Source organism: Rhinatrema bivittatum, chromosome 7, assembly GCF_901001135.1.
Source record: "Rhinatrema bivittatum chromosome 7, aRhiBiv1.1, whole genome shotgun sequence".
Classification (NCBI taxonomy): Eukaryota; Metazoa; Chordata; class Amphibia; order Gymnophiona; family Rhinatrematidae; genus Rhinatrema; species Rhinatrema bivittatum.
In genome coordinates this window covers 87,112,755-87,138,999 of record NC_042621.1, presented here as the reverse complement: position 1 = coordinate 87,138,999, position 26,245 = coordinate 87,112,755, and the positions used below count along the sequence as shown (strand labels likewise).

Genomic DNA, 26,245 nt, shown 5'->3' with positions numbered 1-26,245 from the left:
CCCTACAGAAATGTGACATTTCAGAAGCCTCAGTCCTTCGGGAGGTCTCAGATCTTTCGGAGTTGGCAGTCCAAGACAGGGGCAAGTTTGGGTTCAAGTTCGTCTCGAAACCCCCTCCCCCCCCATGAAGTTCAGCTGACCCTCCCTTGGGACAAGGAGATAGGAGGTTGACTGTCCCTCTTTTTCCAGCAATGGGGTAAGATCGCTTTGGACAAAGGGGTACTGAGGACATACGAGAAGGATATGTGCTGGAGTTTTCACTACTCTCCTTGGGACATGTCCATGATATCCCCTTACTACTTCCAGCACAAGAAGCAGACAGTGAGGTCTAACTTGGTTAAGGCTCTTCAGGTTGAGGGCTATAGTTCCAGTACCTGCGCCCCAGGAAGATATGGTGTATTATTCCATCTATCTTATCATACCCAAGAGGAGAGTTCCTTTCACCCCATTCTAGAACTCAAGTATCAACCGACATTTATGAGTATTTCAGTTCCGCATGGAATCTCTACGCTTTGTGATAATGGCCATACAACCGGGAGAGTTCTTAACCTCCCTGGACCGTTCCGAGGCCTACCTTCATATTTCAATCCGCCAAGAACATCAGCGTTTCCTACGCCTTGCGGTACTGGGCCACCATCAGTTCCGGGCACTGTCCTTTGGCCTGGCCACCACCCCAGAACATTTTCCAAGATTATGGTGGTCATAGGGGCAGTAAGGAGAAAAGAGGGAATCCTGGTGCACCCATTGCTGAATGACTGTATAATGTGGGGAAGCCGTGGAAGAGAGTTTTCCTGCAGCAGGGTGACCTCCCTGCTGCAGGAAGTCGGTTGGGTCGTATACACGGGCCAAAGAGGTCCCAAACCCTCCCAGTGCTTGGCATATCTGGGAGTCCAGCGTGGCACCAAGCAGTGCAATGTTTTCCTCCCACCCATGCGCATAAGGGAGTGGATGTCCCAAGTCCGTTGGTAGACAAACTCCACTCGCCCAACGATGTGGAGCTATCTCCAGGTCTTCAGTTCGATGGTCTCAATCCTGGAGGTAGTACTATGAGCGAGTTCACACGTGCGACCACTTCAATGCTCCCTGCTGACACATTGGAATCCCCCCTGTCTCAAGACCTTTGATTCGCCTCCCCTACCGGCTGAAGTATGTTCTCCACTTCAGTGGTGGCTGCAGGAAGCTCACCCAGGCAGGGCTGTAACCCTGTTCCCGCCGAACTGGCTGGTCCTCACGAAAGGTGCAAGCCTTCATGGCTGGGGAGCTCACTTTCAGGAACTGACGGCCCAAGGACGTCGGACCAAGGAAGAAGCGCTCTGGAGCATAAACCGCCTGGAAGACCGAGCAGTCAGATTGGCGGGGCTACAGTTCAGCTCCAGGGTCAGACGGTCCACGTGGAAACTATTCTCAAGATCAAAATCGTAGAGCATATAGAAAGACATGATTTAATGGAACACAGTCAACATGGATTTACCCAAGGGAAGTCTTGCCTAACAAATCTGCTTCATTTTTTTTTGAAGGGGTTAATAAACATGTGGATAAAGGTGAACCGGTAGATGTAGTGTATTTGGATTTTCAGAAGGCACTTGACAAAGTCCCTCATGAGAGGCTTCTACGAAAACTAAAAAGTCATGGGATAGGAGGCGATGTCCTTTCGTGGATTACAAACTGGTTAAAAGACAGGAAACAGAGAGTAGGATTAAATGGTCAATTTTCTCAGTGGAAAAGGGTAAACAGTGGAGTGCCTCAGGAACCTGTACTTGGACCGGTGCTTTTCAATATATATATATAAATGATCTGAAAAGGAATACGACGAGTGAGGTTATCAAATTTGCGGATGATACAGAATTATTCAGAGTAGTTAAATCACAAGCAGACTGTGATACATTACAGGAGGACCTTGCAAGACTGGAAGATTGGGCATCCAAATGGCAGATGAAATTTAATGTGGACAAGTCCAAGGTGTTGCATATAGGGAAAAATAACCCTTGCTGTAGTTATACGATGTTAGGTTCCATATTAGGAGCTACCACCCATGAAAAATATCTAGGCATCATAGTGGATAATACTTTAAAATCTTCAGCTCAGTGTGCTGCAGCAGTCAAAAAAGCAAATAGAATGTTAGGAATTATTAGGAAGGGAATGGTTAATAGAACGGAAAATGTCATAATGCCTCTATATCGCTCCATGGTGAGACCGCACCTTGAATACTGTGTACAATTCTGGTCGCCGCATCTCAAAAAAGATATATTGCGATGGAGAAGGTACAGAGAAGGGCAACCAAAATGATAAAGGGGATGGAACAACTCCTGTATGAGGAAAGGCTGAAGAGGTTAGGGCTGTTCAGCTTGGAGAAGAGACGGCTGAGGGGGGATATGATAGAGGTCTTTAAGATCATGAAAGGTCTTGAACGAGTAGATGTGACTCGGTTATTTACACTTTCGAATAATAGAAGGACTAGGGGGTATTCCATGAAGTTAGCAAGTAGCACATTTAAGACTAATATGAGAAAATTCTTTTTCACTCAATGCACAATAAAGCTCTGGAATTTGTTGCCAGAGGATGTGGTTAGTGTAGTTAGTGTATCTGGGTTCAAGAAAGGTTTGGATAGGTTCTTGGAGGAGAAGTCCATTAACGGCTATTAATCAAGTTTACTTAGGGAATAGCCACTGCTATTAATTGCCTCATTAGCATGGGATCTTCTTAGTGTTTGGGTAATTGCCAGGTTCTTGTGGCCTGGTTTGGCCTCTGTTCGAAACAGTATGCTGGGCTTGATGGACCCTTGGTCTGACCCAGCATGGCAATTTCTTATGTTATTATGGCGAACAGTACAACATTTGTGCCCTATATTAGCTGCCAGGGGGGAACCAAGACCAGCAAGTGTCACAGGAGATAGAACTTCTTATGGAATGGGTGGAATTACATCTACAGTTTATCTTGGCCTCCCACATTGCAGTGAAAGACAATGTTAGAACAGAATTCCTAAGCAGGGAGAATCTGGATCTAGGAGAATGGGCATTGTCAGCCAAAGCCTTTCTGCTAATGGGAGATCATTGGGGCCTCCTGTCCATCGACCTGTGGGCCGCATCTCACAATGTGAAGATTCTCCATTTCTTCAGCCGCAGAAGAAATCAGTGGTCCCTAGGGGTCGACACTCTCGTAGGAGGACTCGCCTGGTGAAGCGTGGATATTCGGCGGCAGTAATTACCATCTTGCTCCGCGTGCAGAAGTTCTCTTTGTCCTTAGCATATGTGCGGGTCTGGAGAGTGCTTGAGGCCTGGGACGAGGAATGTGGTGTTACCCCCTCGGCCGATCAAAATCCCACTGGTTCTGAAATTTTTACAGGACAGCTTGAATAAAGAGTTGACCCTTAACTCCAGAATCCCACTGGTTCTGGAATTTTTACAGGATTACTTGAATAAAGGGTTGACCCTTAACTCCTTCAAGGTCCAGGTAGCAGCTCTCCCCTGTTTCAGGGTCGAGGTGAATGGAACCCTCCTGTTGGCTCGTCAGGACATGGCCCATTTTCCGAAAGGGGTGAAGGACTTCCAGCCACCTCTATAGTGGCTGCTTCACTTGTGGAATCTTAATCTAGTTTTGGAGGTTTTTTTTACAGGACCCCCCTCCTCTTTCAGCCACTGCACAGTCTTTCCTTGCACTTATTAAACCTGAAAACGGTGTCCCTGGTGTCAGTATGCTCAGCGAGTTGCATCTCTGAACTATGGGCGTTGTCGTGTCGGGAACCGTTCTTCCGGATCTCTCCAGGAGCATTACAACTTCGTACTGTTCCATCCTTCTTGCCCAAGGTAGACTCGGAGTTTCACTTGAATCAGTCCAATTTGTGATCATCCCTAGATAGGCTCAAGGACACAGGAGAATACCGCCTCCGCCATTTAAATGACTATAGGCTTCTGGTGCAGTATCTGGAAGTTTCGGAACCGGTGCACAAGACAGACTGCTTGTTGTTCTTCATAGTGGAAGGAGACAGGGCGAACCAGCTTCGCAAGCTACCATAGCTCGCTAGATCAGGGAGATGGTCGCAGGAGCCTATGTAGAGGCAGGAAAGCCATTACCTCTCAGGTTAAAGCTCGTTCCACTAGGGCTCAGGCATTATCCTGGGCGGAAGCTAGACTGCTGTCTCCCGTCGACACCTGCCAAGTGGTGACATGGTCCTCTTTACTCAACTTCTCCAGGTTCTATCACCTGGGCATTCAGGCCCGAGAGGACGCAGCCTTTGTAAGGGCAGCGCTAACCGGACTGCAGGCAGCCTCCCAACCCGATTGGGAGTAGCTTTTATACATCCCATTGGTCCTGAGTCCATCTGGCTACATGCTAGAAAATGGAGAAATTACTTACCTAATAATTTCGTTTTTCCTTAATGTAGACAGATGGACTCAGCATCCCGCCCAAGAATGAGGCCAAGGAATTATCCTTGAAATGAATTTCAATTTCAAGCAATCCCTAGATCAGGGCATCTATATTCTTGCTGGGATTCAGCATTTGTTTGGTTGCATACAGTTACGGCTATCCATTATTAATCAAGTTTTAGTCAAGTTCTAATCAAGTTTGTTCAAGAGTATGGCTACAATGGCTTTTAAAGAGAATACTGAGGGGCTGAGGTGATGTCAGCTTTGAAACCTGACTCCTGCTAGGGGAGCATATAACCCATTGGTCCTGAGTCCAGTTATCAGGTAAGTAATTTCTCCATTGTATACTGCCTGTACCATGGTAGTAGGTCTAAGCGGTTACAGGTAAAAACATAGAAAACAAACAAGTCAAACAGTTGGTAACATTCAAAACAAATTCAGATTGGCGCAGTCATCAAGTGTAAATTGATTATAAGCCTCTTAAAAAGGGAGGGAGGGGGTGGAAGAGAAGGGGAGGCGATCAAGCTACTTGCAAGTTGCCAAATGCTACCGAACATAGGTAAGTTTTTCATTTTTTCTTGAATTCTTTAGGATTAGTTAGAAGACTGAGATGGGTTGGGATCGAGTTCCAGAGTACTGGGCCAGCAACTGAGAAGGCACACCTTCTTGTAATATCTAGCCTTGCCATTTTGATTGTGGGAATTTGTAAGATGTTTTTATTTATTGAGCGGAGATGACGCATCTGTTGATATATTTGAAGAGATGAGCAAAGCCAAACGTTAGATGATTTAGATAGGAGTTTGTGAATGATTGAGAGAACTTTATATTGGATTCGTAGCCGTACAGGTAACCAATGCAATGTACTGAGAGTTGGGATAATGTGTTCTCTGCTTTTTATATTGACAAGAAGACGAATGGCGGCATTCTTTGCTAATTGAAGCAGGCAGAGAGCAGTGTCAAAGTCCTAAATGCAACACTTTACAGTAGTCCAATCCTGTTAGAATTTGAGCTTGTAAGACGGTACAAAAATCTTCAGGATACATAGAAATGACGGCAGAAGAAGACCAAACAGCCCATCCAGTCTGCCCAGCAAGCTTTCACACTTTTTTTTTCTCATACTTATCTGTTACTCTTGGCCCCCATCAGCAGCTCCCTGGTTCCAGTTTCCCTCCACCCCCACCATCAGCAATGGTTTCAATTAATTCAGTAGATGAATTTTGTAGAAAGAGCTTTTTACTACTGAGGAGATTTGGGAGGACAAGCTTAAATCTGAATCTAGGGTAACTTCCAGATTGCGGGCTCATGTGGTTATGGGAATGGCAAAGTTATCAAAAATTAGAAGAAATGGAGGGTGGCAAGATGAGTGTGGAATAGTAGATAAATGTAGTATTTCTGTTTTTGAGGCTTTAAGTTTTAATCGATTGTGAGATGATCAAGTGTTGATGGATTTAATATACAGACTGACAAGGTGTTATATGGTACAAAGAATTGAATGTCGGCATAGATTTTGAAATCTATGCCTAAACTGGCTAGGAGGTGACAAAGTGGAAGCAAGTAGATATTGAATAAAATAGCAGAAAGGGAGGAGCCTTGCGGTACTCCAGAGAGAATAGTGAACCAGGCGGAGTGATATGTACCAATATTGATTTGCTGCAGTCGTTTGGATAGGAAAGATGCAAACCATTGAAGAACGGTATCTTTGACACCAATGGATCGCAAACTGGCGACAATGTTGTAATCCAGGGTATCAAAGGCAGCTGAAATATTGAGAAGAACTAATATGCTGTCTGTATTAGAGTCGAATTCTCGAATAATGGTGTCAAAAGACGAGAGGAGTAACATTTCGGTGCAGTGGCCTTTTCTAAAGCCATGTTGATTAGGATGAAAGAGGTCATTGTTGATGTAATCTGTTAGCTGGTGTAGTACTACAGATTCTATAATTTTGGCTAGTGAAGTCAAAAGTTGCAATAGGGCGGAAGTTACTGATAACAGTATAGTCTATTGTTTTCTTTTTGCTTTAATATGTCGGGAAGTATAACTGAACTAAGGTTGACTAACTGGGCTAGAAAAGGTAAAACACACTCACAAATGTTTTTTAAGAGGTGACCTGGACAGGGGTTATACAGGCTGTTTGAAATCTTCATATTCCTTCCCATCTCCTTTGAGTCTCACAATGGCACTTTTGCATTTCCTTCTATCACTAACATATTTATAAAAAAAAAAAAAAAAGTCGTCCCCCGGTTTTACCATATTTGCTATTTTTTCTTCTATTTGCATTTTTGTGTTCCTGACTACTTTCTCAGCTTCTCTTAATTTGCCCAGATATTGTTGCCTGTCTTCCTCTTTCTGCGTTCTTGTAGTTTATGAATGCTAACCTTTTCTCCCTTTATCAGCTACTTATTTAGAAAACCTTAATGATCTCTTTTTCCTCTTCCCTTTTTTTACATTCCTAACAAAAAGATTAGTTGCCCTTATATCTCCTTTTAGTTTTGCCGACTGCCCTTCTATTTTCCCCATCCAGCTAACGACTCCTTGAGGTATTCCCCCATTTTGAGAAAGTTAATTCTCCTGAGGTCTAGGTCCCTCACCTTAGAATGAACCTTCAACTCTTGCATCCTAATACTGAACAATACCATCTGGTGGTCACTGGTTCCCCTGATGATCATCTATTACAACATTGGAAATAATGTCACCGTTGGAAAGCACCAGGTCCAGTATTGCCCCCTCCTGTATAGGTTCTGTTACCAGTTGACAGAACAATTCTCCTCACAGAGAATTCAGGATCTCCCTGCTTCTAGAAAATATTGAAGCTGGGATATCCCACTCGACATCTGGAAGATTAAAATTCCCTAGCAGCAGCACCTCACCTTTCAAGGCAATCCTGTGAATATTCTCCATTGAATCTCTGTCCATCTCTTCTGTCTGTGATGAAGGTATGTTCTCCTAGGACAAGCAGGTTGGTAGTCCTCACATGTGGGTGACATCATCTGATGGAGCACGGCACAAAAAACGTTTGTCAAAGTAACTTTGGCCAGCAGACTGAGCATGCCCAGCCTGCTACTATCCGCGTAGCCACACAAGATCCCCCTTCAGTCTCTTTTTTTCTGCGGTGCAGTTGCCTCATGGTCCGTGGAGCTCCACTATTTTTCAATTTTTCTCTGAATTTCTTCAAGTTTCCTCTAATCCTCGTCGGGTCCCCTTTCGCGGTCGGTGCCCTCCTGGTACGGTAGGTTCTTTTCTGCTTGTGCTCGATCTCGCGGTCGATTCCCAACTCTCCACCTCCTGGTGCCTATCGGCCATCGACTGCACGCCCGATATTTTTCATGGCGTCGACCAGTTTTTCATCAGTGCCCCCAGACCATGTCAGTCATGGATCCACACAAGGTTTGCATCCTCTGCCTGGGGGCCTCGCACAATGTCCTTGGATGTCGTCTGTGCGCCCAGAGGTGCGACTTGGGGAAGTTGATAACAAACCCCACAAGTCTGCAGGGTCTGAACCATCAGGGCCAGAGCTTGCAAGGCTCCGGAGCGGGAGTCGCTCCTGATGAGCCAGTTGTCCAGGTATGGGAACACATGGACCAAGCGACGCCTGAGGTAAGCAGCCACCACTGCCAAGCATTTAGTGAAGACGCAGGGGGCTGATGCCAGCCCAAAAGGCAGCACTCTGTTTTGAAAATATGCATTCCACACCACGAAGTGGAGGTACTTCCTGTGGTTGGGGACAATCGCAATGTGTGCGTATGCCTCCTTCAAGTCGAGGGAGTACAGCCAGTCTCCTCTTCAGAGGAGCGGGATCAGCGTGCCCAGGAAGACCATCTTGAATTTTTCTTTTACGAGAAACTTGTTCAACGCCCTGAGGTCGAGGATAGGGCACACTCCACCATTCCTTTTTGGGATGAGGAAATACCTCGAGTAGAACCAGTGGCCCTGCTGTGTGCGAGGGACTGGTGTTACTGCGCTCACTGTAAGGAGGACGGAGAGTTCTTGTTGAAGAACGACCAAGTGGGCGATGAACCCCACAATGGACATTTATTTATTTATTTATTTAACAGTTTTATATACCGACCTTCATAGTAAATAACCATATCGGATCGGTTTACAATTAACAAGAATAAAAAACTGGGGTAACTATTCAAGTAAACGAAAGATAAACAGTAAGTAGGAATGAGTCAAAGTTACAATCAACAGGGAAGAGAACTTGGAAGCTTGAAACAAGCTGGAAAGAAGATAAGGCAGGAAATAAATATGAAGTGATGCCATAGGGCGTACGGGTTAAAGCTTAATGGAGCTTAATCTCCATTAAGCTTAAAGCTTAATGGAGCTTAATGGGAGAGAGGTCTCTGGAAGGCGGCTGAAATGCAGGCAGTACCCCTGGAGTACAATGGAAAGGACTCTGCGGTCTGACGTGATCCCTTCCCAGCGCCGGGTGAAGCTGAGAAGCCTGCCACTGACTGGGGGATCGAGTGCCAGGGGAACTGCCAGCTGACTCGTGCTCCCTTGCCGCCAGTCAAAAGCCTGTGGCCGGGGTTTGCTGGGGTGCAGGTTGGGGTCTGAGGGCTCTCTGTTGGTGGGGGCAACCCCTAGAACTGTTCCGGGGCGTGCGAATCTGAGCGGCCGGAGGTTAATACTTCCTCTGCTGGTAGAAGAGCTTATGAGAGCCTTGCCTGGAGGATTTCCTGGCTGAGGATGGCCCTTCTGAGGGACTAGCGGAAAGCTGCTGGAGGGGGGTCTCATGATAGTCCTTCAGCTGTGCCATCGCATCCCGGTCCTTGTTTCTTGTAAACCGGGGTGATATGTATTTTATACAGGAACCTCCGGTATATAAACCCTATAAATAAATAAATAAATAAGAACATAAGAAAATGCCATACTGGGTCAGACCAAGGGTCCATCAAGCCCAGCATCCTGTTTCCAACAGTGGCCAATCCAGGCCATAAGAACCTGGCAAGTACCCAAAAACTAAGTCTATTCCATATAACCGTTGCTAATGGCAGTGGCTATTCTCTAAGTGAACTTAATAGCAGGTAATGGACTTCTCCTCCAAGAACTTATCCAATCCTTTTTTAAACACAGCTATACTAACTGCATGAACCACATCCTCTGGCAACAAATTCCAGAGTTTAATTGTGCGTTGAGTAAAAAAGAACTTTCTCCAATTAGTTTTAAATGTGCCCCATGCTAATTTCATGGAGTGCCCCCTAGTCTTTCTACTATCCGAAAGAGTAAATAACCGATTCACATCTACCCGTTCTAGACCTCTCATGATTTTAAACACCTCTATCATATCCCCCCTCAGTCGTCTCTTCTCCAAGCTGAAAAGTCCTAACCTCTTTAGTCTTTCCTCATAGGGGAGTTGTTCCATTCCCCTTATCATTTTGGTAGCCCTTCTCTGTACCTTCTCCATCGCAATTATATCTTTTTTGAGATGCGGCGACCAGAATTGTACACAGTATTCAAGGTGCGGTCTCACCATGGAGCGATACAGAGGCATTATGACATTTTCCGTTTTATTCATCATTCCTTTTCTAATAATTCCCAACATTCTGTTTGCTTTTTTGACTGCCGCAGCACACTGCACCGACGATTTCAATGTGTTATCCACTATGACACCTAGATCTCTTTCTTGGGTTGTAGCACCTAATATGGAACCCAACATTGTGTAATTATAGCAAGGGTTATTTTTCCCTATATGCATCACCTTGCACTTATCCACATTAAATTTCATCTGCCATTTGGATGCCCAATTTTCCAGTCTCACAAGGTCTTCCTGCAATTTATCACAATCTGCTTGTGATTTAACTACTCTGAACAATTTTGTGTCATCTGCAAATTTGATTATCTCACTCGTCGTATTTCTTTCCAGATCATTTATAAATATATTGAACAGTAAGGGTCCCAATACAGATCCCTGAGGCACTCCACTGTCCACTCCCTTCCATTGAGAAAATTGCCCATTTAATCCTACTCTCTGTTTCCTGTCTTTTAGCCAGTTTGCAATCCACGAAAGGACATCGCCACCTATCCCATGACTTTTTACTTTTCCTAGAAGCCTCTCATGAGGAACTTTGTCAAACGCCTTCTGAAAATCCAAGTATACTATATCTACCGGTTCACCTTTATCCACATGTTTATTAACTCCTTCAAAAAAGTGAAGCAGATTTGTGAGGCAAGACTTGCCCTGGGTAAAGCCATGCTGACTTTGTTCCATTAAACCATGTCTTTCTATATGTTCTGTGATTTTGATGTTTAGAACACTTTCCACTATTTTTCCTGGCACTGAAGTCAGGCTAACCGGTCTGTAGTTTCCCGGATCGCCCCTGGAGCCCTTTTTAAATATTGGGGTTACATTTGCTATCCTCCAGTCTTCAGGTACAATGGATGATTGTAATGATAAGTTACAAATTTTTACTAATAGGTCTGAAATTTCATTTTTTAGTTCCTTCAGAACTCTGGGGTGTATACCATCCGGTCCAGGTGATTTACTACTCTTCAGTTTGTCAATCAGGCCTACCACATCTTCTAGGTTCACCGTGATTTGATTCATTCCATCTGAATCATTACCCATGAAAACCTTCTCCATTACGGGTACCTCCCCAACATCCTCTTCAGTAAACACCGAAGCAAAGAAATCATTTAATCTTTCCGCGATGGCCTTATCTTCTCTAAGTGCCCCTTTAACCCCTCGATCATCTAACGGTCCAACTGACTCCCTCACAGGCTTTCTGCTTCAGATATATTTTAAAAAGTTTTTACTGTGAGTTTTTGCCTCTACAGCCAACTTCTTTTCAAATTCTCTCTTAGCCTGTCTTATCAATGTCTTACATTTAACTTGCCAATGTTTATGCTTTATCCTATTTTCTTCTGTTGGATCCTTCTTCCAATTTTTGAATGAAGATCTTTTGGCTAAAATAGCTTCTTTCACCTCCCCTTTTAACCATGCCGGTAATCGTTTTGCCTTCTTTCCATCTTTCTTAATGTGTGGAATACATCTGGACTGTGCTTCTAGAATGGTATTTTTTAACAATGACCACGCCTCTTGGACATTTTTTACTTTTGTAGCTACTCCTTTCAGTTTTTTTCTAACAATTTTTCTCATTTTATCAAAGTTTCCCTTTTGAAAGTTTAGCACGAGAGCCTTGGATTTGCACACTGTTCCTTTTCCAGTCATTAAATCAAATTTGATCATGTTATGATCACTATTGCCAAGCGGCCCCACCACCGTTACCTCTCTCACCAAGTCCTGTGCTCCACTGAGAATTAGATCTAAAATTGCTCCCTCTCTCGTCGGTTCCTGAACCAATTGCTCCATAAAGCTATCATTTATTCCATCCAGGAACGTTATCTCTCTAGTGTGACCCGATGATACATTTACCCAGTCTATATTGGGGTAATTGAAGTCTCCCATTATTACTGCACTACCAATTTGGTTAGCTTCCCTAATTTCTCTTAGCATTTCACTGTCCATCTCACCATCTTGACCAGGTGGACGGTAGTATACTCCTATCACTGTAGTCTTCCCTGACACACAAGAGAGTTCTACTTTATTGGCTCATCCAGATGTTGCTTGCTTCCTTTGGGGGACAAAGAACTTATGCCCACCGGCATGGAAGGTTTGTCCATCCTAAAATCTTCATCTGGTCCTCAGAGGTTTGTGTGAGGCTTCCTTTGAACTGCTCAGAAGAGCTACTCTTAAGGACTTGGCTCTTAAGGTAGTTTTTCTGGTGACCATATGCTCGGCTAGGAGAATTTCTGAGTTGCAGGCTTTGTCTTGCCGTGATCCCTTCCTTCAGATTTTGGATTCAAGGGTGTCATTGCAGACAGTACCTTCTTTTTTTACCTAAGATGATTTCCGCATTTCATGTGAATCAGACAGTGGAGCTTCCCGCTTTTCCTAAGATGGTCGTGAGAAAGCTCAAGTTCTTGGATGTCAGGAGAGCACTTTTGAGATATCTCAAGATGACTAATGACTCCAGAAGGTTGAATCATCTCTTTGTTCTGTGGAGTGGGCTAAACAGAGGTTTGAAGGCATCTAAGGCTACTATTGCATGATGGCTTAAGGAAGCTATTGGATCTACTTATATTACTAAGGGTCTGCCAGTTCTTGAGGGCTTGCTTGCTCATTCTACTCGTTCTCAGGCAGCCTCATGGGTGGAGGCGCAACTAGTTTCTCCGCAGGAAATTTGCAGAGCAGTGATGTGGAAGTTGCTACGTACTTTTGCAAGGCACTATCGGCTGGATGTGGGGTACACGGGTTCCCCATCTTTTGGCAAAAGTGTTCTGCGAGCAGGACTCTCCAGGTCCCACCCCGAATAGGGAGCTTTGGGGCATCCCAGGAGTCTGGACTGATCTGGGTATGTACAGGGAAAGGAAAATTGTTTCTTATCTGCTAATTTTTGTTCCTGTAGTACCACTGATCAGTCCAGAACCGTCCGATCTGTAAAGGGGGAGAGTCCTCCACTCGTTCTGTTTTTTTCCTAGCGTGTAGCCAGATGGACTCAGGACCAAAGGGTATAGTGTACTCCTGATAGCAGATGGGAGACAGAGTCAGATTTCAAAGCTGACGTCAGCCTACATATACCCATGAGCATTCTCAGCTCTTCAGTATTTCTCCGTCTCCCATAGCAGATGCGGACACTATTCCACACTAGAATAGTGTTAACAATTACAGCAAAAGAAAAAAATCTACAGCAAAAAGAAAGAAATGTACCTTTAAGAAGATCGAGCCCGCTCTCCTGCGATGAAACCTAAGGGTCCCTCCCCCAGTCAAGAATGCCTGAGGTGATTTCCGATATCCCTCAGAGGTGTGCCTTGGTCCCAGCGTGGACTTAGCCCCCAGAGTGGCTGAAAGGCAGCGGGTGCACATCTGAGCGCGGCGGTTAAGGTAAAACTCTCTCCCCCCCCGCAGCTGAAGACCGTCCAATACGCAAGCGGTAAGCGACGAGACCAGGTAAGAAGGAAACTTTACTTTAAGGTCTCCGGTCTCCAGAACTCGGATCCCTGTACCGACTCTGCTTCCAGCGAGTTAAAAAGGGAGTTCCGATCAGGTTGAACAGCCTCGGTTAGGCTAGACTCCGATCCGGTCCAAGGGTCCACACACGTGGAGACCCTTAAGAGGGGCGCCATCCTGCACGCGGTGGTCGTCGGCGCCATCTTCCCTCCCCCTCAGCGGTACGCGCAGGATCTTCCGGCGGCCTATACGCATAACTTGTGCGCACCCCATAGTCGCGCACATAGCTGTGCGCGCAGCGGCGTGCACATCCGAGCCACGCACAACCGAGCCACGCACACAAGTTGGCCGCACGCACACCAGAGCGCACAAATACCGATCGCATAACTACGGCTGTGCACAAATTCTCGCACACAGGGAAACGTGTGCGCCTAGACATAGATTAAATGGCACCGGCATCTAAGAAGGCCAGAAGGCCCTCTCCTTGCACAGCCTGCCACACAAGAGCCGCGCAGACTGAATTGAAGTCCTGCCTATGCCCGCAGTGTGAAGAACCCAGGGGGAACGGACCCCCCCACTGATGGAGGGGTCCAAAACTACTGAGGATTGATCCCCAGACCTATGTATCTCAGCACAGCCTCCCCACAGGAGGACACATCTGGGGCAAAGCTCCACCCCTCCCCTGGGATCAACATAGATCCAGGGACCTCTTGGGTGGAATTCTTCAAAGGGCTGCGAACAGCCTCCGTTGCACACCAGACTTAACCCAGGCCGGGAGCACAAGATCCTCCCGGCACTACTCTGATGCCTCGAGTCAGGCCTCGCCTAACCAAGAATTTCCCTATTAGGGGCCCAGACACCTCAGTGAGGAGAGTGACTCCCTGGAAGAAGGAGAAATTCCTCCAGGGATGGAACCATACCGAACCACGCTTCACTTCTTCTACAAGGATGAATCACCAGTCCTTGTTTCTCAGACTCCGAAGATGCGGGGCATTCCGGACCCTAACCCTATGGTGGAACCAAAGAGGAACTCTATCTTGGTGCCCTCTCGTAAGGCCTCATGCTGCTGTCCTATGTTGGAAGCCATCCAGGAACTGATTGACCTGGAATGGAATGCCCCGGAGGCCAACTTCAAAAGGGGGGGCGACCTTTGGAAGCCCTATACCCCCTGGAACCTGCGGCCAAGGAGTGCCTGCGTTCCCGAAAGTGGACACTATGGCCTGTGCTGTCTCAAAGCGAGCAACGATTCCCGTTGAGGGAGGAGCGGCCCTGAAGGACAGACGATTGGAGCCCATCCTTAAGCAGGCCTTCAACGCAATAGCAATGACACTGCAGATTGCTTCTGCTGCGCACTGGTAGCACGTGCCTGATTACTCCTCTCAAGAGACGCAAATTCGACCGGAAATACAATGGAATCTGCGGCATCCTTCCTCACTGATGCAAGCTCAGATCTAGTGCGCACCCCAGCCAGAGGCATTGCCTCGGTAGTAGCAGCCAGAAGACAACTATGGCTACGAAATTGGTCTGCGGACGCAACATCTAAAGCAAATCTCATGAGATTCCCCTTAAAGGATCTCTCCTGTTCGGGAGCGTTTTGGAGAAGGTAGCCAACAAATGGGGCGAATCTCCAGTGCCCCGACTACCGGAAGATAGAGGTAAAAGACCCCAGCGTTCCTCCCCCAGAAGGACCTAGGGCAGAAGTTTGCTGTGCTTTAGACCCTACAGGAACGCAGCCCGAGGTACCTCGCCCCTCCGGAAGGAATCAGTTCTCCCGGAGCAGAGACACCACGAGGGGAGCAGGACCTGGGGGACAGGCTCCAGCCATACCCCACATGACAAGAGATCGGCCCATCCACAGGAAGAAGCCATAGGGGGTAGACTTGCCCTCTTCTACCAAAGATGGGTCAATATAACGTCAGACAAATGGGTCCTAAATATCATTCGAGAGGGGTACTCTCTGTAATTCCGCTGCATCCATCAAGACAAAGTTATGAGATCACCCTGCCACTCCCACTCAAGAGACTGGCAGTAGAAACCACATTAACAAGACTACTCAGTCTGAAGGCAATAACTCCGGTGCCCACGCCCTAGCAAACTACTGGGCGCTATTCCATCTAGTTTATCACTTCCAAGAAGGGAAGGGTCATTCTGACCCATCTTGGATCTCAAGAACATCAACCGTCATCTACAGATGCCACATTTCCGCAAGGAAACCCTGTGCTCCGTTATAATGGCAGTACAACCGGGAGAGTTCCTAACCTCCCTGGACCTTTCCAAAGCCTATCTTCACATCCCACTTCATCAGGATCACCAGTACTTCCCGCGTTTTGCGATTCTGGGTCACCATTACCAGTCCCGGGCGCTTCCCTTGGGCCTAGCAACCGCTCCCAGGACCTTCACCAAATCTTGGTGGTTGTGGTGGCAGCACTGAAGAAGGAGGGGATCCTGGTACATCCTCACCTGGACTGCGGGCTGAGCAGGGCAAAATCTTCGGAGGAGAGCAGGCAGGCGACCAGCAGAGTCAAGAACCTACTGCAGGAGCGCGGATGGGTCATGAACACCAAACAGAACAGTTTTCCTTTCCCCAAGGAGAAGAAAACTGAAGTAACAATCATGACAATTGATGACCAATGCATGCCTCAAGGTATGGGACTACCTTCAAGCCTGCGGCATCGTGCCATCAACCCCGGATGTCGTTCCATGAGCAAGTGCCCACACACACGATCGCTCCAGCGTTCCCTTCTGTCACGATGGAATCCACTGTCTCAGGACTACCCAATTCACCTCAGACTACCAACAGAGGTTCAGGCTCAACCCCAATGGTGACTTCAGGAAGTCCACCTAAGCAGAGGAGTAAGCCTATCCCCACTGAACCGGATCATGCGAGGGTGGGGAACTCACTGTCAGGAACTGACGGTCCAGGGACAAGGGAACAAGAAAGAGGTGGAACGGAACATAATCCGCCTGGAAGCGCGAGCAGTCAGACTAGCATGCCTGCTATTCAGCCACAGACTCCGGAGCCAGGCAATCAGAATAATGTCAGACAGCGCGACAACAGTGGCTTACATCAATCGCCTGGGAGGAACCAAGAGCTGGGAGGTGTCTATGGAGATAGACCCTCTCTTGACAGGGCCAGAGATAAACCTACGAGGGATCTCGGCCTCCCAATTCATGGGAAAAGATAATGTCTCAGCAGTCTACTCCAGCAGAGAGAGCCTAGACCCACGGCATGGACGCTGTTGACCCCAGCCCTCCAACTGATAATAAATACCTGGGGCCTCCCAGCTTTGGATCTACTGGCAACCCGGCTCATGCCCGAGCTCCCAGGTTCTTCAGTCACAGACGAGAACCACAACCCTGGGGACTCGACGCTCTCGTCCAAACCTGGACACAGGAAGACATATTGTACGCTTTCCCATGGCCACCACTTGGCAGAGTCATCTGCAAGATAGAGCTTCACAAGGGACTAGTTTACTAGTCGCCCCTGATTGACCAAGACAACCATGGTACGCGGACATGCGAAGACTACTTGCAGGGAACACTCTGTGCCTACCTCCACACAGGGATCTCATCCGGCAGGGCCCGATCCTCCATGTAGGTCCGTCTCGATTCTCTCTTACGGCCTGACCCTTGAGAGGCCCAGCCTAAAGAATCACAGTTACACAAGGCCATGATGGACAGTCTGCTTCCAGCATGCAAGGTCTCCACATCCCTGCCTTACATATGGATCTGGAGAGTATCCGAAGCCTGGTGTAGAACTGTGGGATTCTCTCACGGACAGCCAATAATCCATGATCTGGAGTTCCTGCAGGACGGTATGTAGAAGGGGTTGGCACTCAACTCCCTCAAGCTCCAACTTGCCACATTGACTGTCTTCACTGCCAAAGTAGACGCCATCAAACTAGCAACCCATCCAGATGTGTCCCACTCCCGGAAAGCGGTTAAACAACTGCGACCACCCGTAAAGTAGCCAGCACCTCTATGGAATCTCTACCTAGACGGGACTTCCTACAGACCAGCTCGTGGTCTGCCACCATGCCTCTTAACATAGAAGGCGGTATCCTTGGTGCTTCAGCTCATTGCATCTCCAAACTCAGGCACTATCCTGTCGGGAACCGTCCCTAGGCTCACGCCTAGAACCATACAGCTGTGCACGGTCTCCTTCGTCTTACCGAAAGTGGTTTCCCAGTTTCACGTGAACCAAACCATCTTGAGACCATCTTCAGATGAACATAAGGCCTCTGAAGATTCTGCCTCCTTCGCCATCTAAATGTTGGCAGACTCCTAGTCAGATACCTGAAAAGATCCGGGACCTGTGCGCAAAACTGATCGCCTCTTCATTCTTCACAGCGGGAAGGAACAAGGGGAAGCAGCATCGCGGGCGACCATAGCCTGCTGGATCAACAGTGTAATTAAGGCAGCATACATAGAGGCAGGAAAACCATTACCTCTACAGGTCAAGGCGCATTCTACAAGGGCCCAGGCAGTCTCCTGGGCTGAAACCAAAGCCGCTTTCGCCAGCCAAGATCTGTCAGGTGACGACATGGTCCTCCCTACACACCTTCTCCAGATTCTACTGCCTGGATGTTCAGGCCAGGGAGGACACAACTTACGCAAGGGCAGCACTAAATGGGCCACGGGCGCCTCCCACCCTGTAGGGAGTAGCTTTTGTACATCACATTGGTCCTGAGTCCATCTGGCTACATGCTAGGAAATGGAGAATACCCTGTACGTACCCGGATCAGTCCAGACCGTGGGTTATGCCTCCCTTCCAGCAGATGGAGACAGAGAAAAACTTGTAGGGCGCCGTCTGTTAACTAGTTGCACCCCCTGCGTCCCTTCAGTATTTTTCTGTCTCCAGCAGATGAAGGAAGGCAGAACCTGCGGTTCCCGCTTTTAGAAGAAATTTAGAGTTTGGGTTGGAAAGTTAGGGAAGGCTTTGCTCCTGCTTCCTCCCACATTAATTTTATTCCTTTGAATGGATCAATTTTAAAAAAAAAAAGTTTGGGGAAGATTTTTCTCCTTTCTTTCTCTTTTGTCGATTATAAAAAAAAAAAAAACAACTAAAAAGAACAGAGACATCTTGCATTTTCACCTGGTATGGTATTTTAGTATCAGGTAGGTGGTTGTTAGAGGTGACCTGGCTCCCGGGGGTGTAAGCTGGTGGTCCAGCCTCTCCCCTTGCACTGCAACCGTCTGCCCGGAGAAGTTCATGCTTCATCTGAAGTCGGGGAAACAATGTGATAAGGCGATAGCTAAAGCCAGAAGAATGCTGGGCTGCATAGAGAGAGGAATATCAAGTAAGAAAAGGGAAGTGATTATCCCCTTGTACAGGTCCTTGGTGAGGCCTCACCTGGAGTAGTGTGCTCAGTTCTGGAGACCGTATCTCCGAAGGGACAGAGACAGGATGGAGGCAGTCCAGAGAAGGGCGACCAAAAAGGTGGAGGGTCTTCATCGAATGACTTATGAGGAGAGATTGAAGAATCTAAATATGTACACCCTGGAGGAAAGGAGGAACAGAGGTGATATGATACAGACTTTCAGATACGTGAAAGGTTTTAATGATCCAAAGACAACGACAAATCTTTTCCGTTGGAAAAAAATCAGTAGAACCAGGGGTCACAATTTGAAGCTCCAAGGAGGAAGACTCAGAACCAATGTCAGGAAGTATTTCTTCAAGGAGAGGGTGGTGGATGCCTGGAATGCCCTTCCGGAGGAAGTGGTGAAGACCAAAACTGTGAAGGACTTCAAAGGGGTGTGGGATATCACTGTGGATCCATAAAGTCTAGAGGATGTGAATGAAGAGAGGGTGGCTTGCGGGAAAGACGGCTACCACCTGGAGATAATACCCTTATTCAATAGACATACACACGATTAATTCGACTCCGACAGTGCTCTATGCTTCAACGGCAAGAGGCAATGTGGCAAAAAGGATTTACATTCACAAAAAAGCGGGAAGTAGCTTGCTTGTTATAGCGGTTACAACCCCAAATCAAACAAGCCTGATACTTCACTTTCAATGCATATCCAGTGTAGCTCTCTGCTTCAACAGCAGGGGGGAATGAAGAAAAGATGATTTTATATTCAGACAACAACCAACAAGGACTGAATTGCACAGGCTGGGTAAACAAGCGTGGGAGTAGCTTGCTTGTTACGGCGGTTACTACCCCAAATCAATTAAGCCTGATACTTCACTTTCAATACATATCCAGAGTAGCTCTATGCTTCAACGGCAGGGGGATGAAGAAAAGTGGATTTGTATTCAGATAACAACCAACAAGGACTGAATTACACAGTCTGGGTAAACAAATAAGCGTGGGAGTAGCTTGCTTATTGCGGTGATTACTACCCCTAACCAATTAAGCTAGATACCTCACTTAGAAGCAGTTCCAGCACTGCTCTCTTCATTAATGGTGGGGGAGGAAGGGAAATAACCAAAAGGTTACACTAATGGCGGGGGTGGAAGGGAAATAGAACCAAAAGGTTACTAAAGGCCAAGAGTAACAGATAAGTATGAGAAAAAAAAAAAGTATGAAAGCTTGCTGGGCAGACTGGATGGGCCATTTGGTCTTCTTCTGCCGTTATTTCTATATTTCTATATAACCTCCAGTTTTTATGATTTTTCTTGGAGGTATAGATAGCCAGCTCAAGGTTGCTACTCAGAAAATTTAAGGATTCTCGAATTCTCAAGCTTTTTCCTTCTTGTAAGTTTTTTTTTTTTTCAGCAAGCACATGCAGTTGTGTATATAGTTACTCCAACAGTTTGGAGTTCGTTTTGATCCATTCATCGGTTTTCTGCTTTGATATTCTTAATACTGAATGGACGCAGGGGGCGCAACTGGTTAACAGAGGGCGCCCTACAAGTTTTTCTCTGTCTCCATCTGCTGGAAGGGGAGGCATATCCCACGGTCTGATCTGATCCAGGGTACTACAGGAACCAAAATTAGCAGGTAAGGAATAATTTTCTTATTACTTACCTGATAATTTCATTTTCCTTAGTGTAGACAGATGGACTCAGTATCCCGCCCACGGCTGCTCCAGAAATAGAGAACCTCGGATATCAAATCTCGAGACTGAGCAAATAAGGGTAAGCCATGGCCTACCTCTAATCCAAGACACCCGCAGTTGCCCAGGTGTCAGCGTTCATTGTTTCGGTGTACTGGCAGTCTCCAGTTTCAAATTTTTACATATATATAATCAGTTGAACCAGTTCAAGGTCAATTTTATTTTATTTATTTGCTTTTATATACCGACATTCGTTGGCGTACATCACATCGGTTCACATTATAACAGAGGAATAGTATGACTGGAGGTCGTACTATTTATACATTGTATCATTAACTTTAAGTGGGGAACATTATAACATTTGGCAAAAAAACCTTAGTGATAGAAACAGTTAAGCAAGAATAAGGTAGGTAAAAGGATAGTTATTTTAATTTAGGAGAGGGAGATATGGGGGAAGGGGAGGATGGGGAGGGGGGTGGAGCAAGGGGGAAGGGGTTAGGTAGGGTGTTTGTAGGCTTTTTGGAAAAGCCATGTTTTCAATTGCTTTTTGAAAGATTGGGTGGAGGGTTCCAGTCTGAGTTGGGAAGGTAGTTTGTTCCAGAGGGTGGGACCAGCTACAGAGAAGGTACGTTGTCTGGTGGAGGTAAGGTGCGCTAGTTTTGTATGGGGTACGATAAGGAGGCCTGTGTTTTGGGATCGCAGGTTTTTCTGGCAGTGGTATGGTTGGGGAGGGTCTTTGGTCCATTTGATTTTTTGGTTGTAGATGGTTTTGTGAAGTATGGTGAGAATTTTGTATTGTGATCTGTGTGTTATGGGGAGCCAGTGTAGTTCTTTTAGAATTGGGGTGATGTGTGAGGAGTGGTTGGTGTTTGTGAGGGATCTGGCTGCGGCGTTTTGCAGTAGCTGAAGAGGTTTTGTGGTGGAGGCGGGCAGTCCGAGGAGGAGGGAGTTACAGTAGTCCAGCTTGGATAGTATGAGTGATTGGAGTACTGTGCGGTAATCATGGTGGAATAGTAGAGGTTTGAGTTTTTTGAGGACTTTTAGTTTGTAAAAGCCTTCTTTGATTGCCATGTTGATGTGTTTTTTCAAGTTGAGGTCTGAGTCAAGGGTGATGCCGAGGTCTCTAACCTCATTGGTGAGAACGGAGTGTGGTTGAATGGAGGTGCTGTCTTTGCTGGTTTTGGTTGTGGTTTTGTTTGATATGTGTAGGATTTCAATTTTTTTGTGGTTGAGGGTGAGTGATATCTGCGTGAGGAGATTTGATATTTGGATGGAGAGGGAGTTCCAGAATGCGATAGTGTTAGTTATGCTTTCTTTGACGGGGAAAAGAATTTGGACGTCGTCGGCGTAGATGTAGAATACAAGGTCCATGCTGGAGAGGAGTTTACAGAGAGGGATGATCCTTGTGGGACTCCGTGAGGGAGTGGAAATTGGTCTTGATTCGTGGTTGTTGAGGCGAACTTTGTAGGATCTGTTGGATAGGTATGATCGAAACCAGTTGAGGGTTTTTTCGCTTAGGCCGATCTCCATCAGTCGTGTCATCAGTATGTTATGGTTTACGGTATCGAAGGCGGCAGTGATGTCCAGTAAGATGAGAAGGTAGGAGTGTCCGGCGTCGATGCCTCTCAGGGCTGTGTCTGTGAGCGATAAGAGAAGAGTCTCGGTGCTGAGGGATTTTCTGAAACCATGTTGGGTGGGGTACAGGATGTTTTGATTTTCTAGGTGTTCAGAGAGTTGGAGGTTCACGTGTTTCTCGATATTCTTGGATATGAATGAGATTTGAGATAGGTCTGTAGTTGGAGAGGTCGAAGGGGTTGAGATTTGTTTTTTTGAGGATGGGTTTGATTATGGCACATTTCAGGGCCTACGGGAAGATGCCTTGGTCAAGTGATGTATTTATTATGTCTGCAATAGGTTTGGCGATGGTATCAGAAATGAGTTTGAGAGACTTGTCTGGGATTGTGTCGATGGGGTGTGTTGCTGGGTTGATTTTCTGGATGATCTTTTTACTTCAGTTGAGGCGATGGGTTTGAAGTTGGACCAGGTGGGTGAAGTTTCGTTGAGTGAGGTCGGTGTTTCTTCTTTAGTGTGGCGGTTGGGAGTAATGAGTTTGCTGATTTTATCAGAAAAGAATCGGGCAAGGTCTTCACAAGTCTTTGTGTTGTTGTCTGAAGATGGTGCGAGAGGGTGGGGTTGCATCAGTTTGGTGACGTCAAAAAGGGTTCTGGGGTTGTGTTGGTGTTGATGAATTTTTTTTCCATAGAATTCACACTTGGCTTTGTCGGTGTCTGTTCTGTAGATGTAGAGGAGTGTTCTGTATCTGTCGAGGTGAGGTGGTGTGGGGTGTCTTCTCCAGATTTTTTCAGCTTAACGGAGGAGTCTTTTGGTGTTTTTCAGTTCAGGGGTGTACCATGGAGTTTTGTAGGAGTAGCTGTTGGGGATTGCTTTGGTAATGATGGGGCATTTAGTCTTGGCGATTTTTGCGTTAATGTCAATCCAGGAATTGATGGCCGTGTTTGGATCCTTGAGGTCTAGTGTGGTTAGGGCGCTGGGGATGTCTTCGGCGAGGACGTCGCTGGGGCACGGCTTGGGGAAGCTGATGTATTTTTTGGACAGGGAGGTGTGGATGAGTTTGTGGTCGGACCAGGGAATGCTGGTGGTGGTAGGAGGTCTTTTGGTTATTGAGATTTTGCTGTTGATGAAAATCAGGTCGAGGGTGTGTCCTGATTTTTGCGTTGGGGAGTGAATGATTTGCTTGTATTAAGCAATATATATCCACACAGGCTGTTCGAAGAGAATACTGAAGATCTGAGCATGCTCACGGGTATATGTAGGCAGCTTTGAAATCTGACTCCGTCTCCCATCTGCTATACCCATTGGTCCTGAGTCCATCTGTCTACACTAAGGAAAACAAAATTGTCAGATAAGTAATTTCTCCATTATAATATTGAATTCAGGCTTGTTTTAAAAAATAAAAAAAAAAGGAAAGAAACTTTTTTAAGGTTTTGAAAGTTTTGGAAAGATTTTTTTTGATTGCCTAGTTTTTTGCTTGGGTACAGTTAAATACTGAGGATCTGCTTTGGCACACTAGTGTCAGTAAACTTTCTGTGTCTCCATCTGTTTGAAAGGAGACAAAGCCCTGAAGTCTAGACTGATCTGTGGTATTACAGGAATGAAAATTAGCAGGTAAGAACCAATTTTACTTTTCAACACTGTCTATGCAGCCATTCATTAATCTCCAAAATGCAAGCTTCCCTGTCTGGGCCTTTATCCTTAACTGGGAGGATTGAGGAGAATACCATCTGTCCACCTATCTCTCCCAGAGCCGTTAAGTCACTTTTGATACGATCTGTATGGTACCTTGCATTATCAATCTTGCTGACATGGATGAGCAGCACGGTGATCAATAGGCTTGAGGATTCTTTGCAATCTTTCCGTAATGTCTTGGATTTTGGCACCTGATAGCACACTTCCCAGGACAACATGTCTGGTTGGCAGATGGATACCTCCATGCCCCTCAGAAGCGAGTTATCAACAACCACTACCCTCCACCTCCTAGGTGCTGAGCCTGCAGCTTTGGGGTTTGCATGTCCTGGAACCTCCTCCTCTTCCAGCGTTGCATATTGGACCAGTTTCACCTTCAACTCTACATATGAACATAAGAACATGCCATACTGGGACAGACCAAGGGTCCATCAAGCCCAGCATCCTGTTTCCAACAGTGGCCAATCCAGACCATAAGAACCTGGCAAGTTCCCAAAAACTAAGTCTATTCCATGTTACCGTTGCTAGTACAGCCTTTAGTTGTCTTGTTTCATGCAGGGCTTGCTTCACTTGAAGCCTCCTGCTGTGTCACGGGACCTCAGTGTGGTATTGACCCAGCTGATGAAAACTCCCTTTGAGCCTCTTCTCGCCTATTTATTTATTTATTTAACACTTTTATATACCGATATTCATGTAAGAAATTACATATCACTTCGGTTTACAATATAACAATAACTAGCATATATGAGTGCTTTTATATTTAACAAGGAATAAATAACTTGGAGCAATGGAATAGGTATCAAAACAACATTTAAATAGTGAGCCTATTTAAATACATATATACAAATACAACATTTAAATAATAGCCTATGACCTGGAAGTTCATATTTTTGGTGATGGTCATTTTGGCCTGCAGAGTCAATGAGCCCCAGGCCCTAGTGACTTATCTACCTTATACCAAGTTTTTTCACAATAGAGTGGTTCTGCTCACACATCCTTAAGAACATAAGAAAATGCCATACTGGGTCAGACCAAGGGTCCATCAAGCCCAGCATCCTGTTTCCAACAGTGGCCAATCCAGGCCATAAGAACCTGGCAAGTACCCAAAAACTAAGTCTATTCCATGTTACCATTGCTAATGGCAGTGGCTATTCTCTAAGTGAACTTAATAGCAGGTAATGGACTTCTCCTCCAAGAACGTATCCAATCCTTTTTTAAACACAGCTACACTAACTGCACTAACCACATCCTCTGGCAACAAATTCCAGAGTTTAATTGTGCGTTGAGTGAAAAAGAACTTTCTCCGATTAGTTTTAAATGTGCCACATGCTAACTTCATGGACTGCCCCCTTGTCTTTGTATTATCCGAAAGAGTAAATAACTGATTCACATTAACCCATTCTAGACCTCTCATGATTTTAAACACCTCTGTCATATCCCCCCTCAGCCGTCTCTTCTCCAAGCTGAAAAGTCCTAACCTCTTTAGTCTTTCCTCATAGGGGAGCTGTTCCATTCCCTTTATCATTTTGGTCGCCCTTCTCTGTACCTTCTCCATCGCAATTATATCTTTTTTGAGATGCGGCGACCAGAATTGTACACAGTATTCAAGGTGCGGACTCACCATGGAGCAATACAGAGGCATTATGACATTTTCCGATTTATTCACCATTCCCTTTCTAATAATTCCCATCATTCTGTTTGCTTTTTTGACTGCCACAGCACACTGAACCGATGATTTCAATGTGTTATCCATTATGACGCCTAGATCTCTTTCTTGGGTGGTAGCTCCTAATATGGAACCTAACATTGTGTAACTATAGCATGGGTTATTTTTCCCTATATGCATCACCTTGCACTTATCCACATTAAATTTCATCTGCCATTTGGATGCCCAATTTTCCAGTCTCACAAGCAGTGGCGTAGCCAGAATTGATTTTTTTTGGGTGGGCACAAGGTTAACAAGGGTGGGCTGTAGGCATGCAGGTCTGAGACCTACTAGTTGTTTTCTTATTGATAAATAATGCCATATACTGCACCCTAGAATGGCTTAAGTAATTTGCAACAGCCATTATGTGTCATGTATGAAACTTTAAAATAATTTACTTCAATTATTTCAAGTATAAAAAACAATCAGATCCAATCATGTAATAAAACAATTAATGTATTCTTTCATGAACCATCTTTGCAGAAACCCAGAAATCTTCATAAATACAATAAAATATAATTAATCATCAGAACAGGTACAGCGCAGAGCTAGGGCAATTCACATTACAGCTAACGTAAAAAAAAAATTCAAATTCTGGTGTCATCTCAGCAAAAAATAACCCTCCACTGCTATTTTGTGAAGTAACACAAACTCTTGCAAAGAAAGAGGCATCTAGAACCTTGCCATACCATACAGTCACAGCATTGACTCTCAGGATTCAAACAGCAACCTTATGAAAAAGCAGCAATGCAAATACTACACCAGGCCCTAGAACATTAATACATCACCTACTGGAATAACAGAACAAGCTGGACTACTACTACAGAGAAACTATATGCTAGAAATACTGCATTTTTGTCACACAAGGCAAAACTGAGACCGACCCTTACCTAATATATAAATAAGAGACTATAAATTAGAAACCTAAATGATAAGGGGAATGGAACAACTCTCCTATGA

The 26,245-nt window shown here is 45.8% G+C and overlaps 1 protein-coding gene across 10 annotated transcripts in view; it reads left to right on the top strand.

Annotated features, from left to right (window-relative positions):
* The window catches only part of ZC3H18 (zinc finger CCCH-type containing 18), a 302,002-nt gene that overhangs the window by 241,105 nt on the left and 34,652 nt on the right, over positions 1-26,245 (top strand). The window lies entirely within an intron of this gene.